The sequence below is a fragment of the Phyllobates terribilis genome, unplaced genomic scaffold (genome assembly GCF_046119375.1).
Source record: "Phyllobates terribilis strain yellow unplaced genomic scaffold, ASM4611937v1 Scaffold_4__5_contigs__length_816908805, whole genome shotgun sequence".
Taxonomy (NCBI): domain Eukaryota; kingdom Metazoa; phylum Chordata; class Amphibia; order Anura; family Dendrobatidae; genus Phyllobates; species Phyllobates terribilis.
Genome location: NW_027362764.1, coordinates 515,891,774 through 515,907,291, shown reverse-complemented (window position 1 = coordinate 515,907,291; position 15,518 = coordinate 515,891,774).

Genomic DNA, 15,518 nt, shown 5'->3' with positions numbered 1-15,518 from the left:
CTTTTTTTACAGGTTAATTTACAAAAAATAGATTAATAAATGAAAAAATATATTGCAGCGAGGTGCCCTGAAGTGAAAACTCTTAAAAGCAGCTACAAATGTCATAACACTGGCACAAAATGGGCATCAAATTGGGCACTGAAGGGCGTTACTGAAAGGGTTAAATGACTTTGGGCCATTAATCTCATACCAGTATTTCATACATAGTGATGGCCCACATAATATTCAGGTCACTCCATCCTGGCCCAAATGGGTTCTGGGCATCAAAATTGGCATCAAAGCGGGCAAACAGCCACTTTTCACAGATTTGAATAAGTAACTTGTGTTTTTCAGGGGTTAAATCACTTTGGGCCACTGATCTCACACTGCCATTACATACATAGTGATGGCTCACATCAAATTCATTTCCTTCTAGTCTGGCCCAAATGGGTTCTGGGCATCAGAATGGGCATCAAATTGGGCAAACAGACACTTTTCACAGATTTGAATAAGTAACTGGTGTTTTTAATTGGTTAAATGACTTTGGGCCACTGATCTCATACCAGTATTTCATACACAGTGATAGCCCACATCAAAATCTGGTAACTTCAGACTGGCCCAAATGGGTTCTGGGCATCAAAATGGGCATCAAAACGGGCAAATAGCCACTTGTCACGCTTTTCAATAAGTAACTGGTGTGTTTTTCAGGGGTTAAATGACTTTGGGCCACTAATCTCACACCACCACTACATACACAGTGATGGCCCACATCAAATTCAGGCCACTACAGCCTGGCCCAAATGGGATCTGGGCATCAAAATGGGCATCAAAGCGGGCAAATAGCCACTTTTCACAGATTTCATTAATCAATCCTTTCTAAAACTACGGTCGGACATTGACCTGGGCCGGTTACACTACCACCAGAATCTATCTTCTTTGGATAGACAGGCACTCAAAACACTTCAGTCGGACCCCTCAATTACCATAAAACCGGCAGACAAGGGGGGAGCGATAGTGGTGATGGACACATCCTTCTACCTGGGTGAGATCCAGAGACAACTGAATGACAGCTCAGTTTATCAGAAGCTCTCGCATGACCCAACTTCCACGATCAGGGGGGCCATTTCCGAAACATTGAAACACCATTCCCTAAACGGGACGATAGATATCAAAACCTGTGAGTTTTTAACTAACAAATTCCCAATTACTCCAGTGTTCTATATACTACCTAAAATACACAAGAACATGGATAATCCCCCGGGACGTCCCATCGTCGCCGCCACTGATTCTATTCTTTCACCTTTAGCCATTTTTCTGGAGAAAATCCTGACCCCTCTGGTTAAACAAACTGCATCCTTTATTCTAGATACAGGAGCTTTTCTTACCATTATTAGAGAAATCAAACAGGTCCACCCAGACTCCCTACTGGTCACTTTAGATGTAAACAACTTATATACCTCGATCCCACATGAAAAGGGTATCATTTGCGTCAAAAACCTATTGGAGTTGTCCCAAACACCACCTGAAATTAGTCACCTCTGTCTAGACCTTTTACATTTGGTCCTGTCCAAAAACTCCTTCCTCTTCCAGGATACCTTCTACTTACAGAAACAGGGTACCGCCATGGGATCCAATGTAGCCCCACCGTATGCAAACTGCTTCATGTCATCGTTTGAAGAAGAGGTGGTATATACGAACCCACTCTTCCAAACCTATTCCAGGATGTGGAAACGCTATATTGATGACATTTTTTGCATCTGGGCGGGACCCATAGAAACCCTATCACTATTCTTTGAGACCCTCAACTCATCCTGGGAGGGCCTACGGTTCACCATTTCCTCTAGCAGGGAATCCATAAACTTCCTCGACACTACCATTTTAAAAGATAATTTAGGACACCTCTCATCGGACCGTTATGTCAAACCCACAGACAGAAACGGCCTCTTACATTATACCAGCCTCCACCCCAAATCCATCTTCACCTCGGTGCCCAAGTCCCAATTCCACCGCGTTGAACGAATTGTTAGCAATCCTACCACACGGGACATCAGGATCACCGAGATGAAAGAGAAGTTCCTCAACAGAGGTTACCCACCTGATACATTATCTCGAGCCCTAGAACCCACCAACAGACCCAGACCTTCCACCAATAACCGTATACCGTTTGTCCATACCTACCATCCTGTAGTCTCGATAATACACAAGAAAATACGACAACATTGGAACATACTCCAAACAGCCTATCCCACAGTTCAAGAGCTCAAAGCTCCATTTTTACCATGCTACAAGAGACCCACTAACATCCGTGACCGCCTCGTCCATTCCGACGTAGGCACCCCCATCACTAAACCTAGACAAAGATTTCTATCCACACCCAAAAACGGGACATTCCCATGTCTTCAATGCTACCAATGCAACAATATCATCCGAGGCGACACTTTTTACCACCCACACTCGGGGAAACAGTACAAAATTAAGGACTACTTTACCTGCAACTCTTCCTATGTTGTTTACATCCTTAAATGTCCTTGTGGTCTCATTTACGTGGGGGAAACCACCCAGTGTGTTAAAGATAGGATCTCAAAACACAAATCGACCATACGTTGTAAAAACCTTCTTCTTCCGGTTCCATCACATTTTGCATCAGCTGGCCATTCAGTGGCGCAGCTAAAATTTCAAGTGATTGAACACGTACCCCCTCCCAGACGGGGAGGCGACCGTATTCGCCTTCTTAAATATAGAGAGGCTTTTTGGATCCACGAGTTACAGTCGTTATCCCCAAGGGGCTTGAATAAGGAATACGATCTCAGCTCCTTTACCTAAACGACTATAGCCACCTCTGAATGGGTGTGTATGTGTGTATATGGATATATATATAAATGTATATGTGTGTTTATGTGTGTGTGCCTCCTAACCAATTAAGTTCCTCCACTTCGACTGATTTTTGCTACACAACACGGATTGCATATATACATGTATTCACTACCAAGACCACAGGTATATTATTTGTTGGAACCTCTTTTATTTGTTGCTTGGGGGGTCGTGATGATATGACTACACTTTATTGTGGTTTTTATGATATACGCCGTGTTTTCTGCCTTAATAACTTATGCTATCATTATCTGTTTCTCCAGATCCCATCCTAATATGGCATCCCTCCTCCTGATCCCCATCCTTCCTGGACTCCCATCCTGGCTTTCCCTTGTTCTACTATGCCGTCACAAGCAATATAGCGTTCCCACCGCTCTGTGGAACACATGGTATCTGTATGGAACGCAACAACACATCTACTAGTGGGTCTCCTATGCTCTATAGCGCGGTTACAAGTGTTACAGCGCTCCCCTCGCTCAGTGGAACGCATAGAACACTGTGTGGAACGCATACACACGTCACTTCCGGTCACGTGACCGTTTTTTTCCTTACAGGACCTGAATAGCGTCATTCGACGCTACTTCCGGTTTTCAGGTCCTATCCCAGAATATAGTAAAGCGCGTTCCCACACCACTACCACCAATGATTGGCTCCTATTACAACCTTTCACCCCTCCTACCCCCTATTTAAAGACCCCTGGTGCCTTATCCTGCCACATGCTCCTGGACAAACGGTGGATACCGCGTCCTGCGTCCTTTACAATACAGGTACGCTTCCTACACTGGTCCCCTTATCCTTAATACTTTTTTTTGGGGCTTCATTTAATGTGCCAATTTTTTTCCCTTAGCATACAACTTCCTACCGGGCTACTGCCTCTGGTTATTCATTTTCTTCTACGGGTATGTTTTCCTTTTTTGGCTCCTACTATACTTAATGCCCCTGTATCCCATAGATATTATATTATTTACTCCATTTTCTATACAGCTTACGGCACCGACCAGGCCATTACCTTTAAGTACCTACCGCAAGCAACGGGTACGTTTTTTCATCCCCTGCCCTCACACATTATGTGCTCTAAATTGTTCCTCATCCCACAGCACCTATCGGGGTATTTCTAACCTCATAGCCACCGATTACACTAAGTGTCATCACACATCTTACATTGTTCTAGACCTCTTTATTTTAAAAATTTTTTTATATGTGTTCCCTTAGTTTACAAATTTCTACAGACAGCGGCCCAAATGCATCTCGCCTTTAATAAAACCGGTATGTCACTGTTTTATTTTTCCCTTTCCCTCCTAACCTAGTTCTCCTTCCCATCCCCTTTCCCCAGATCCTCTACTATATTATTATTTTTTCCCGATGTTGTATTTTCTGTATGTACATTATACATGACCAATTGAATTTTGATCTCATTCTGTCAAACCTATGTTATATGAATTGCATATTTCTATGTGGTACTCACTATTATATTTTTTTGCTTTTGTAGTACACCGATGAAGGTCTATTGTGACCGAAACGTCTGTTTATTTGTTATTTACTACATTACTTTATTAAAAATCACTAAAAGAACCCATGAGTCTTCTGAGTGCCAGGTTGTTTTTCTGTATCTATACGGGCTTGTAACCCTACCTGGGCACCACCACCACTCCAGGAGTGCGGTAGTTTCTATTTCACATAATATTCAGGTCACTCCAGCCTGGCCAAAATTGGTTCTGGGCATCAAAATGGGCCTCAAAGCGGGCAAATAGCCACTTTTCAAGCATTTCAATAAGTAACTGGTGTGTTTTTCAGGGGTTAAATGATTTGGGAAACCAATCACACATGACCACAACATACATAGTGATGGCCCACATAATATTCAGGTCACTCAAGCCTGGCCCAAATGGTTTCTGGGCATCAAAATGGGCAACAAAGCGGGCAAACAGCCATTTTTCACAGATTTGAATAAGCAACTGGTGTTTTTCAGGGATTAAATGACTTTGGGCCACTGATCTCACACTGCCATTACATACATACTGATGGCTCACATCAAATTAATTTTCTTCAAGCCTGGCCCAAATGGGTTCTGGGCATCAGAATGGGCATCAAAGTGGTCAAACAGCCACTTTTCACAGATTTGAATAAGTAACTGGTGTTTTTCATTGGTTAAATGACATTGGGCCACTGATCTCATTCCAGTATTTCATACATAGTGATAGTCCACATCAAAATCCTGTAACTTCAGACTGGCCCAAATGGGTTCTTGGCATCAAAATGGGCATCAAAGCGGGCAAATAGCCACTTTTCACGCCTTTCAATAAGTAACTGGTGTGTTTTTCAGGGGTTAAATGATTTGGGAAACAAATCTCACATGACCACTACATACATAGTGATGGCCCACATAATATTCAGGTCACTCAAGCCTGGCCCAAATGGGTTCTGGCCATCAAAATGGGCATCAAAGCGGGAAAATAGCCTCTTTTCACGCATTTCAATAAGTAACTGGTGTTTTTCAAGGGTTGATGACTTTGGGACACTAATCTCTCACCACCACTACATACATAGTGATGGCCCACATAATATTAAGGTCACGCCAGCCTGGCCCAAATGGGTTCTGGGCATCAAAATGGGCATCAAAGCGTGCAAACAGCCACTTTTCACAGATTTGAATAAGTAACTGGTGTTTTTCAAGGGTTAAATGACTTTGGGCCACTGATCTCACACTGGCACTACATACATAGTGAAGGCCAACATCAAAATCAGGTTCCTGCAGCCTGGCCCAAATGGGTTCTGGGCATCAAAATGGGCATCAAAGTGGGTAAATAGCCACTTTTCACAGATTTGAATAAGTAACTGGTGTTTTTCAGGGGTTAAATTACTTTGGGCCACTGATCTCACACCACCACTACAAACAGAATGATGGCTCACATCAAATTCAGGCCACTCCAGCCTGGCCCAAATGGGTTCTGGGCATTAAAATAGGCTTCAATTCCGGCAAATTGCCACTTTTCACAGATTTCAATAAGTAACTGGTGTTTTTCATTGGACTTTGGGCCACTAATCTCACACCACCACTGCATACATAGTGATGGCTCACATTAAATTCATTTCCTTCCAGCCTGGCCCAAATGGGTTCTGGGCATCAAAATGGGCATCAAAAAGGGCAAATAGCCACTTTTCACAGATTTCAATAAGTAACTGGTGTTTTTCATTGGTTAAATGACTTCGGGCCACTAATCTCACACCACCACTGCATACATAGTGATGGACCACATCAAATTCAGGCCACTCCAGCCTGGTCCAAATGGGTTCTGGGCATCAAAATTGGCATCAAAGCGGGCAAATAGAAGCTTTTCACGCATTTCAATAAGTAACTGGTGTGTTTTTCAGGGGTTAAATGACTTTGTGACACTAATCTCACACTACCACTACATACATAGTGATGGCCCATATAATATTCAGGTCACTCCAGCCTGGCCCAAATTGGTTCTGGGCATCAAAATGGGCATCAAAAAGTGCAAATAGCCACTTTTCACAGATTTGAATAAGTAACTGGTGTATTTCAGGGGTTAAATGGCTTTGGGCCACTGATATCACACTGCCATTACATACATAGTGATGGCTCACATGAAATTCATTTCCTTCCAGCCTGGCTCAAATGGGTTCTGGGCATCAAAATGGGCATCAAAGCGGGCAAACAGCCACTTTTCACAGATTTGAATAAGTAACTGGTGTTTTTCAGGGGTTAAATTACTTTGGGCCACTGATCTCACACTGCCACTACAAACAGAATGATGGCCCACATCAAATTCAGGCCACTCCAGCCTGGCCCAAAAGCGTTCTGGGCATCAAAATGGGCATCAAAAAGTGCAAATAGCCACTTTTCACAGATTTCAATAAGTAACTGGTGTTTTTCATTGGTTAAATGACTTTGGGCCACTAATCTCACACCACCACTACATACATAGTGATGGCCCACATCAAATTCAGGCCACTCCAGCCTGGCCCAAATGGGTTCTGGGCATCAAAATTGGCATCAAAGCGGCCAAATAGCCACTTTTTAGGCATTTTAATAAGTGACTGGTGTGTTTTTCAGGGGTTAAATGACTTTGGGACACTAATCTCACATGACCACTACATACATAGTGATGGCTTACATAATATTCAGGTCACTGCAGCCTGGCCCAAATGGGTTCTGGGCATCAACATTGGCATCAAAGCGGGCAAATAGTCACTTTTCACGCATTTCAATAAGTAACTGGTGTGTTTTTCAGGGGTTAAATGACTTTGGGACACTAATCTCACACTACCACTACATACATAGTGATGGCTTACATAATATTCAGGTCACTCCAGCCTGGCCCAAATGGGTTCTGGGCATCAAAATGGGCATCAAAGCGGGCAAATAGCCACTTTTCACAGATTTGAATAAGTAACTGGTGTTTTTCAGGGGTTAAATGACTTTGAGGCACTGATCTCACACTGCCATTACATACATAGTGTTGGCTCACATCAAATTCATTTCCTTCCAGCCTGGCCTAAATGGGTTCTGGGCATCAGAATGGGCATCAAAGTGGCAAACAGCCACTTTTCACAGATTTGCATAAGTAACTGGTGTTTTTAATTGGTTAAATGACTTTGGGCCACTGATCTCTTCCCAGTATTTCATACACAGTGATAGCCCACATCAAAATCCTGTCACTCCAGACTGGTCCAAATGGGTTCTGGGCATCAAAATGGGCATCAAAGCAAACAAATAGCCACTTTTCACGCTTTTCAATAAGTAACTTGTGTGTTTTTCAGGGGTTAAATGACTTTGGGCCACTAATCTCACACAACCACTACATACATAGTGATGGCCCACATCAAATTCAGGCCACTACAGCCTGGCCCAAATGGTTTCTGGGCATCAAAATGGGCATCAAAGCGGGCAAATAGCCAGTTTTCATGCATTTCAATAAGTAACTGGTGTGTTTTTCAGGGGTTAAATGACTTTGGGCCACTAATCTCACACCACCACTACATACATAGTGAGGGCCCACATAATATTCAGGTCACTACAGCCTGGCCCAAATGGGTTCTGCGCATCAAAATGGGCATCAAAGCGGGCAAATAGCCACTTTTCACAGATTTGAATAAGTAACTGGTGTTTTTCAGGGGATAAATTACTTTGGGCCACTGATCTCACACAGCCACTACATACATAATGATGGACCACATCAAATTCACGCCACTCCAGCCTGGCCCAAATGGGTTCTGGGCATCAAAATGGGCATCAAAGCGAGCGAATAGACAATTTTCACAGATTTCAATAAGTAACTGGTGTTTTTCATTGGTTAAATGACTTTGGGCCACTAATCTCACACCACCACTACATACATATTGATGGCCCACATAATATTCAGGTCACTCCAGCCTGGCCCAAATGGGTTCTGGGAATCAAAATGGGCATCAAAGCGGGCAAATAGCCACTTTTCACGCATTTCAGTAAGTAACTGGTGTGTTTTTCAGGGGTTAAATGACTTTGAACCACTAATCTCACACCACGTCTACATACATAGTGGTGGCCCACATCACATTCAGGCCACTTCAGCCTGGCCCAAATGGGTTCTGGGCATCAAAATGGGCATCAAAGTGGGTAAATAGCCACTTTTCACAGATTTAAATAAGTAACCGGTGTTTTTCAGAGGTTAAATGACTTTGGGCCACTGATCTCATACTGCCGTTACATACATAGTGATGGCTTACATGAAATTCATTTCCTTCCAGCCTGGCCCAAATGGGTTCTTGGCATCAGAATGGGTATCAAAGTGGGCAAACAGCCACTTTTCACAGATTTGAATAAGTAACTGGTGTTTTTTAGGGGTTAAATTACTTTGGGCCCCTGATCTCACACCGCCACTACAAACAGAATGATGGCCCACATCAAATTCAGGCCATTCCAGCCTGGCCCAAATGGGTTCTGGGCATCAAAATGGGCATCAAAGCGAGCGAATAGCCAATTTTCACAGATTTCAATAAGTAACTGGTGTTTTTCATTGGTTAAATGACTTTGAGCCACTAATCTCACACCACCACTACATACAAAGTGATGGCCAACATAATATTTAGGCCACTCTAGCCTGGTCCAAATGGGTTCTGGGCATCAAAATGGGCATTAAAGCGGGCAGATAGCCACTTTTCACGCATTTCAATAAGTAACTGGTGTGTTTTTCAGGGGTTAAATGACATTGGACTACTAATCTCACACCACCACTACATACATAATGATGGCCCACATAATATTCAGGTCACTCCAGCCTGGCCCAAATGGGTTCTGGGCATCAAAATGGGCATGAAAGCGGGCAAACAGCCACTTTTCACAGATTTGAATAAGTATCTGGTGTATTTCAGGAGTTAAATGACTTTGGGCCACTGATCTCACACTGCCATTACATACATAGTGATGGCTCACATGAAATTCGATTTCTTCCAGCCTGGCGCAAAATGGGTTCTGGGCATCAAAATGGGCATCAAAGCGGACAAATAGCCACTTTTCACAGATTGAAATAAGTAACTGGTGTTTTTCAGGGGTTAAATTACTTTGGGCCTCTGATCTCACACCGCCACTACAAACAGAATGATGGCCCACATCAAATTCAGGCCACTCCAGCCTGGCCTAAATGCGTTCTGGGCATCAAAATGGGCATGAAAGCGGACAAATAGCCACTTTTCACAGATTTCGATAAGTAACTGGTGTTTTTCATTGGTTAAATGACTTTCGGCCACTAATCTCACACCACCACTACATACATATTGATGGCCCACATAATATTCAGGTCACCAGCCTGGCCCAAATGGGTTCTGGGAATCAAAATGGGCAACAAAGCGGGCAAATAGCCAGCTTTCACGCATTTCAATAAGTAACTGGTGTGTTTTTCAGGGGTTAAATGACTTTGGGACACTAATCTCACACCACCACTACATACATAGTGATGGCCCATATAATATTCAGGTCACTCCAGCCTGGCCCAAATTGGTTCTGGGCACCACACTAACACAAAGAAGGAGCTGGAAGCCACAGTCCAGCACTGACTAAGACAGGAAGTGGGAGGAGGCCTGACAGGAAGTGGTGGAGGCGGAGCCTGCTGTGTGCTGCAAGAGTTGTGCTGTGTGTGGAGAGAGCTCCTGGGAAGGGAGGAGAGCCAGGCGGAGGTGACCGAGCGGACCGGGAAGACCAGTAGGAGGCGACCGGAGGGACGAGCGCAAGAGAGCGCTGTGGCAGCATGCAGTGCCGGCCAGCGGAGGGTGCCAGGTGGTGGTGACCAGGAGGTGATCAGGAGGACCGGTAAGAGGCGACCGGAGGGACAAGCGCGCTGTGATAGCGTGCAGCGTCCCTAGAGGAGGTGAGTGAGGGGCAGGAGGCCGCGATAAGCGGCCCTACTGAACCCAAGTGTGTACTGTATTGTATTTGTATCTGTATTGTAATTGTATTGTATTCCCTAGTCCATATTTAATTCATTACCCCCCCGTCCATATTTAATTGATCACCCCCGTCCATATTTAAATTGATTCCCCTGAACACCCCTGTCCATATTTAACTGATCCCTCTGACCACATTAAATTGACCCCCCCGTCCTCATTTAATTGATCCCCGACCACCCCCCGTCCATATTAAAGTGATCCCCCTGACCACATTTAAATGATTGACCCCCCCAGCCCATAATTGATTGATCCCCCTTGTCCTATTTAATAGATTCCCCTTGTCCACTTTTACTCATCCCCAGTCCCTATCTATTTGCCTTATCCCCCACCATATTTAATTAACCCCTGTCCATAATTAATTGATTGATTCCCCAGACCACAATTAATTATTTCCCCAGTCCATATTTATTGATATTATTGATACTTATTGATCCCCAGTCCTTAGTTAATTGACCCACCGTCCATACCTATTTATTTGCTTTACCCCCCATCCTATTTAATTAAACCCCCTGTCCATAATTAATTGATTGATTCCCTAGTCCACAATTAATTATTTCCCCAGTCCATACTTATTGATCCCAGTCCATAGTTAATTGACACACCGTCCATACTTAATTAATCCACCTGACCCACTCAGCTGATCCCCCGTCCATACTTAATTGATACTTAATTGATCCCCCGTCCATACTTAACTGATCCCGCGCCGATATCTAATCGATACACTTGCACATCCCTAATTGATCCCCGTCCATACACCTATATATAAATAATTGTGTTTTGTACTTGTACATATATACTGACTGTATCCCCATATTTAGAATGACGTCCATGTTGGCCGGAGCCGTGCAGTGTACATCTTGCGCAATGTATGCATTCCCTGAGCTACCGCTCAGGGATCCATACTGCTGCGAGAGATGTGAGCATATCGTGCACTTGGAAGCCCAAATCCTGGATCTAAGTGCTCAGATAGCGGTACTGAGGAGCATCGACAACATGGAACGGAGTTTGCTGCTCACCGAGCAGACACTCAATGGGTCAACACTGGGGGTGGAGCTTAGTGGGGAAGCGCAGGCTGAACAGGCAGGGAGCTGGGTAACAGTTAGAAGGGATAGAGGGAAGAAGTATAGGAAGGCTGGTTCAGAACCGGCATTATTGGAGCACGACAGATCCTCTGACCGCCGGGGGAGTGTATGCTCCAGTAATGAGGGGGAGGGGGGAAGTGTAGGGCAGGCTAGACAGGTCCTGGTAGTGGGTGACTCTATTATTAGGGGGACAGACAGGGCAATCTGTCACAAAGACCGGGATCGCCGAACAGTGTGCTGCCTCCCTGGCGCTCGAGTCCGGCACATCGCGGATCGGGTTGACAGGTTACTGGGTGGGGCTGGCGAAGACCAAGCGGTCATGGTCCACATTGGCACCAATGACAAAGTGAGTGGTAGATGGAGGGTCCTTAAAAATGATTTCAGGGATCTAGGTAGGAAGCTTAGGGCAAGGACCTCCAAGGTAGTTTTCTCAGAAATACTACCAATCCCGCGAGCCACACAGGAGCGCCAACGGGAGGTTAGGGAGGTGAATAAGTGGCTAAAGAGTTGGTGCAAGGCAGAAGGGTTTGGGTTCATGGAGAACTGGGCCGACTTCGCTGTCGGCTACAGGCTCTACCGTAGGGACGGGCTGCACCTCAATGGGGAGGGTGCAGCGGTGCTGGGGAAGAAGATGGCTAATAGGTTGGAGGAGTTTTTAAACTAGAGACGGGGGGGGGAAACCAAGGAAATAGGTGGGATGTGAGGCAAGCAAGGGGGAAGGGGAGAAGTGAATATAATGAGGGTGGAGAGGGGGGTGGGGATAGTACAGTTAGATCGTTAGAGAAGAATAGGATGCTAAATAACCCCAAAGTTTTATCTTGCATGCTGACCAACGCAAGAAGCCTGACCAATAAGGCGGATGAGCTGCGGGCGCTTATATCGGAGGAGAGGTATGACATCGTAGGTATAACAGAGACTTGGCTAGACGATAGCTACGACTGGGCGGTAAATTTAACAGATTATAGTTTATTTAGAAGGAACCGGAAACAGGGGAAGGGCGGAGGAGTCTGCTTATATGTAAGGTCACGTCTAAAGCCCAGACTAAGGGAAGATATAGGAGAGGGAGAAGAGGGGGTCGAGTCCATGTGGGTAGAGATAGAGGGGGCAAAAAATAATAATAAAATATTACTGGGGGTCTGCTATAAGCCACCTAATATAACAGAGGAGAATGAGAAACTGCTATTAGGACAAATAGACAAAGTAGCAAAACATAATGAGGTGATTGTAATGGGGGACTTCAACTACCCGGATATTGACTGGGAAACAGAAACCTGTAGATCGCAGAAAGGAAAAAGGTTCTTGACAAATATCAAGGATAATTATCTCTCCCAACTAGTGCAGGAACCGAGAGGGACGGCCGTGTGGGACTTAATATTGACTAATAGGCCTGATAGAATAACTGAGGTACAGATAGGGGGGCACCTAGGTAATAGCGATCATAATATTATCAATTTCAAAATGCCCTTCAGTAGGGTTATCAATAAGGGAACAACTAAAACATTAAACTTTAGGAGGGCGAAGTTTGATCAGCTGAAAGAAAACCTTCAACTTATTGACTGGGACAAAGTTCTTAATCAAGGAAATACGAATAGTAAATGGGAAACCTTCAAAAGAATTCTGAATACTCAGTGCGAGAGGTATATACCGTATGGGAATAAAAGGGCCAGAAATAAGAGGAAACCAATATGGTTGAATAAGAACGTAAAAGGGGCGTTAAATAGCAAAAAAGAGGCATTCAAGAGATTAAAACAGGAAAACAGCAAGGAGGCACTAATGTGTTACAAGGAAAAAACGAGAACCTGCAAAAAACAAATGAAAATAGCAAAGGAGGAAACAGAGAGACGTATTGCTAGGGAAAGTAGATCAAATCCCAAACTGTTCTTTACGTATATAAATAGTAAAAGGAGTAAATCTAATAATATTGGACCGATAAAAAGTGATGAAGGCAAAATCATAGAGAAAGATGAGGATAAAGCTAATCTATTAAATAAATTTTTTTCGTCAACTTTCACAAAGGAAAAAGAACTAACAGGCGAAATGAGAAGTGACAAACTTAATCCTCCACTAAGTATGACAAATCTAACCCAAGCTGGGGTACAGAAACGCCTCAGTAACATTAAAATAAACAAATCACCAGGACCTGATGGCATACACCCACGGGTACTAAGGGAACTAAGTAATGTGATAGACAGACCGTTATATCTTATATTTAAGGACTCTGTTGAGACTGGGTCTGTACCACTTGATTGGCGACAGGCGAATGTAGTGCCAATATTCAAAAAGGGAGCAAAAAGTAACACCGGAAACTATCGGCCGGTGAGTCTGACGTCCGTTGTGGGCAAAATTTTTGAAGGCTTTATTAATGAGGCAATCATGGAGCATCTTGATGCTAATAATCTATTAACCCCGAACCAACATGGATTCATGAGGAATCGCTCCTGCCAAACAAACCTGATTGACTTCTACGAGGAGGTTAGCTCTCGAGTAGATCAGGGGGAACCAGTGGATGTCGTGTATCTCGACTTCTCAAAAGCGTTTGATAGCGTGCCACATAATCGGTTGGTATACAAAATGAGAATGATGGGGCTGGGGGAAAATGTCTGCAAGTGGGTAGCTAACTGGCTAAAGGATAGAAGGCAGAGGGTGGTTATAAATGGAATATACTCAGATTGGGTAAGCGTCACTAGTGGGGTACCACAGGGGTCTGTACTAGGCCCAATGTTATTTAATATCTTTATTAACGACATAGTCAACGGGATAAATAGTAAAATATCAATATTTGCAGATGACACAAAGTTATGTAAAACAATTAATACAAAAGAGGACAGTGCAGACCTACAGAGGGATTTGGATAAGCTGGGTAGGTGGAGCATTAAATGGCAAATGAGGTTTAACGAGGAGAAATGTAAGGTCATACATATGGGAAGGAAAAATGGAAGTCACCAGTACTCACTGAATGGGAAACCATTGGGGAATTCAGAGATGGAGAAGGACTTGGGCATCTTGATTGATAGCAAACTAAATTGGAGTGCCCAAAGTCAGGCCGCTGCTGTAAGGGCAAACAGGGTAATGGGATGTATCAGAAGAGGTATAGCTGCAAAGGATGAGAACATTGTTCTTCCACTGTACAAAGCACTGGTCAGACCACACTTGGAATACTGTGCTCAGTTATGGGCCCCAATATATAGAAAGGATATAAATGAGCTTGAAAAGGTACAAAGGAGGGCAACAAAATTAATAAAGGGAATGGAGGGACTGCAATACCCAGAGAGGTTGGCAAAACTAGGACTATTCAGCCTGGAAAAGAGAAGGTTGAGGGGGGACATAATAAATGTGTACAAATATGTTAGGGGACAGTATAGAGATCTTGCCCGGGATTTGTTCAAAAGGAGGGATATTACGGTAACAAGAGGGCACTCACTAAGACTGGAAGAGAAAAGGTTTCAGCACCAGCATAGGAAGGGGTTCTTTACGGTAAGAGCAGTGAGAATATGGAATTCACTGAGTGAGGAGACGGTAATGTCGGATTCACTAAACCAGTTCAAGCGGGAACTGGATGCTTTTCTAGATACCAGGCAGATTTCAGCATATACTTAAAAATAAAATAAAATAGTAGGTTGATACAGGGATTTATTCTGACTGCTGGTTTCAGAGTCGGGAGGGAATTTTTCCTTAGTTGAAGATTGGCTAAATCATTTGGGGTTTTTGCCCTCCTCTGGATCAACTTTAGCAATTACAGAACTAACAGGTCGAACTTGATGGACGCAAGTCTTTATTCAGCTTTACTAACTATGTAACTATGTAAAATGGGCATCAACGCGGGCATACAGCCATTTTTCACAGACTTGAATAAGTAATTGGTGTTTTTCAGGGGTTAAATTACTTTGGGCCACTGATGTCACACTGTCATTACATACATAGTGTTGGCTCACATCAAATTAATTTCCTTCCAGCCTGGCCCAAATGGGTTCTGGGCATCAAAGTGGGCAAACAGCCACTTTTCACAGATTTGAATAAGTATGTGGTGTTTTTAATTGGTTAAACGACTTTAAGCCACTGATCTCATACCAGTACTTCATACACAGTGATAGCCCACATCAAAATCTGTTCACTCAAGACTGGCCCAAATGGGTTCTGGGC